This window comes from Aulonocara stuartgranti, assembly GCF_965226115.1.
Source record: "Aulonocara stuartgranti genome assembly, chromosome: 14".
In the NCBI taxonomy this organism is placed as follows: domain Eukaryota; kingdom Metazoa; phylum Chordata; class Actinopteri; order Cichliformes; family Cichlidae; genus Aulonocara; species Aulonocara stuartgranti.
The window spans coordinates 28,795,735-28,799,418 of record NC_138950.1 but is presented as its reverse complement, the minus strand read 5'-3'; the positions used below and the strand labels follow the sequence as shown (position 1 = coordinate 28,799,418).

Genomic DNA, 3,684 nt, shown 5'->3' with positions numbered 1-3,684 from the left:
TGACATTCAGTGTGTTTTTGTTGTTGCTGCACTAATCAACCACTTACTACTAACTGCAATGGTAGTTTATTGGATTGGAAAGTGTGGCGATGCTCGCCACCTGGTCTCCCTTCTTGCTTGTTGGTGTGGGCAGGTCTCATTTGTAGGTGCTGAAGAGCTGCTGTGGCTCATTTCCATCAGTGGCACTGGCAATACCTGGGCTCATTCTGTCAGTGAGGTAGTTGAAAAACCCCAGTTGGGTAAAGCGTTTGGGGGTTTTTGTTAACAGACATGCTTATCTATTTAGTTGGTGTTATTTTTTTCAGCTAAATTTTTTAGTGCAATTAGCACTTTCAGCATCAATCCATAGCAATGTGTTGTATTTTTCACATTGTCTGTGTGTAAAATACATATGTAAGCATAGATTACACAAAGGATCCTGCACGCCAAGCTGGATACAAATAGAAATCCCTGGAAACAATTCTTTCTGCGCTTAAGAGCAGCTTCCTATTGCAACGCTGGAGGATTTGTCACCATTACTGGATACGCTGCAGAAGCACAGCAAAGCAGTGACTGTGTGGAGTCGAAAACTATTACACCAACTACACTACACAGTCACCCACATTACCCCAATCACTGGCGTGTTTACACAACAGAGACGCTGAGTCTTTGTTACGGGCGCCAGCCACTGTGGCCTCGTTGTGTGGACACAGAGAGACCTTGCTGTGACTCGCGTCTTCCCTGCTGTGGATTTCTGGAAACCGCGCTTAAAGAAAGCACAAGACTTCTTTCGTAAAATGTGCCTTCCTGAACTTGTTGGGAAATACTTCTCGAAACAACGTGCTGCTCTAAATAGCCTGTAATGTTTCATGTTGTGGTTAAAGATTGATGACAGCTGTGTGGTGCGATGTAAATAGTTTGCATTTCATTTTTATGTGATTGCTGTGTACATGTGAATAGATCTATAATAAAGAAAAACAAACAAATATACTATTCTTTTTTGTTTTATTAAAACAACTTCACACAAAGTACAACTATTTACAATGTACAGTACATCCAAAAGAACAGCTTTAAGAATACTCAACAGGAGCAAGTGTCATTTGGCCCTGGTTTGACAACAACACTGGGGCACATATTAACAAAAACACAGCAAACCTTAACGATCTTATCAAGAAGTGTTGTGTCTTCAGCCTCACATGATAAGAGTAATCAGACTGTGTGTAACATTTTGAACTTGTTGCGCAAACTACCTATTACTCGCTCAACATGAATTCTCAGGTGGGCAATTGCTCTCGTTTGTTCAACGTCCCTTGCATCAAGTTGACAGTAGCCTTTTGTGAAAGCTGGAATCTTGACCTCCGCACACATCATTCCTACAGCATCTCTGATGTCAAAGCCTCTGTCAGCCAATACTACGTCCCCTGGTAACAGCTTTTGAAGAATGCCACATCTCTCTATGATGTGTTTATCTGATGCACGACTAGGGCTGGGCCATATTATACCATTCACGGTAATACCGGTATAATGTTAGGCAACGATAGGAAAATGAAATATCGCGATAGAATGGGAGTAAAACGCGCATGCGCAGTGCCTTTGTTTTCATACGCACATGGCCGATTGTTGAGTGAAACAGATGAACCAGAATTGGTTTGTAAAAATGGTGCAACTTCCGTGATGTGGAACTGGTTTGGTGTTTGTCTGTCAGATACACGACAAAGCACATTTTTTTGCAGAACATGCAAGCGGTCGTCGTTATTGTCGTATTTGTCGGACTAAGATGCTCTTAAATCTGGGAGTAATCTGGGTCCTAAACTCCGTATGCTTCAGGTCAAACAACACTGCAGCATCACTGAGAGTTAAAAACTGTCTAAATTCTTTCATCTTTAGTAAAACGATCAGCATTGCTGCTTTACCAGGTGTAACTATAAAGTTTAACTTCCATGAAAACAAAAAGTTATTACATTTAATGGAGTTAGAAGTTAGCAGGAAGCTAGCGGAAGTTAGCTCGCTAGTTTCGCTAGTTACCTAAGCATGATTTAGCATGTTCTGACTGAGAGATTTCTGAAAAAAATCAAACGTACAGCTCTGCTATCACTTCCAACATAAATGAAGACAGGAAACTAAACAGCAGTGACGTTTGTAGGGTTACTGAAGTTGGGCTAGCTGGTATATAATGATGTGCTACGTGATCGCTAGCGACACAGCTATGTTAGCATAACATAAACAGTGAAGCTGGAGGACGAACACTAACACTTTTCCACTTATAAAAGTTAACGTGAAGGTTCTTCATGGTTAGAGACAAATGCAATCGCATGGCAGGATGCTGTAAACGGACCAAACTTCAGTCAGGAGAACAACTGAGATAATCTATCCACAATACCAGGTTAGTCATTAATATACTGCAACAACATGGGAATAGAGCAGCTGCCAGAGAATTCAACATTAATGAATCAATGGTACAGAAGTGGAGGAAGCAAGAAGAATGAGTTTAATAAAGTTTGATTTATCTGACTGCTTTGTTTCGCTTAATGTGCCTTATAATCCCGTGCACCTTATGGTCCGAAAAATGCGTACTGCACACTGCAGTTTAATGTTGCAAAGCACCTCTTTTTAACTTCAGTGGATATTATACATGGTTATGCTCAGGATATGTCAGCCCATTTCTACTGGAAATGCCTTTTGGTTAAACTTTCAGCAAGGAATTTGCATTTGCACTGTTACATTTTTATAAAGCTTTAATGTACATAAAAACCAGCTTCTTGTTTAGGTGAAAATAAATGGAAGGTTGTCTTTTTGCGCTAGTAATGTTGTGGAGTTGTATTTTGTCTCGCATCAATTATATCGTCGGTTATATCATTATCGCAAATTTTCAAATATATATCGTGATAAATATTTTTGGCCATATCGCCCTGCTCTATGCACGACCCCCCCATCCCCTGGAAATGAAAGAAATAGCTCCATGGGGTGTAATCCCGATGAGGTATTTTATGGTCTGTGTACCCTTGTAATGAGAGTATGTTTGTGCGCGTGCCTTTAAATTAGATGGTCTTTCTGTTCGAATCTCAAAACAGTCAACAATGATTGCTACTCGTTTTCCAAAAGTTTCAGTAAACTGTGGAGGCATTGTCGCCTGCAGACAGTGCCTCTCAGGCCAGTGCACCAGTGCTCCTAAGTGGGCATACAAAACATCAATGGTATCGGTGAAGACAGAAGACAGTGTTTTGTGCGACACATGGAATAGATGACAAAGATGCTGGACTGGAAGATCAAGTCTCAGACGCATTAGTGTGAGTAAGAGCATTTGGAAACCTGTCAGTTTCTTCGGTATTGGCAGGAAATCTTTGACAGTGTTGAAGAGGGACATTAAGACTGCATAACAATATAGTCCAGTGTAATATCTTACTTTTTCGGTATCGTCCTTTAAGAAAGTTTCATTCAGCTCTGTCTTTTGCAACTGTGCTCGAAGCAGTCTGTTCTCCTCCAACAGCCGGTTTATTTCTGCTCTGCCCTGTTGACTGCACACACAGTCCTTCGTCTGCCCTTCAGCTTCCGTGACGCTGTCACTCCCATCACCACTGTCCACATTTGCAGCTGGTACGTCAACCTCCACTTGTCCAACACAACTGCTGTCCACTGCCTCCATGACATGGTTGTTGTTCTTCTGTCAGACCTTCATCGATCATCAAGCCTGTAAGATAAAAAATA

The 3,684-nt window shown here is 41.3% G+C and overlaps 1 pseudogene across 1 annotated transcript in view; it reads right to left on the bottom strand.

Annotated features, from left to right (window-relative positions):
• Positions 1–3,684, bottom strand: part of LOC309687732 (polypeptide N-acetylgalactosaminyltransferase 17-like) — a 106,711-nt pseudogene that overhangs the window by 88,914 nt on the left and 14,113 nt on the right. Inside the window, exon 10 of the transcript in view lies at positions 3,383–3,667. The product of the transcript in view is annotated as a polypeptide N-acetylgalactosaminyltransferase 17-like (transcript). The remainder of the gene's footprint in view (positions 1–3,382; positions 3,668–3,684) is intronic.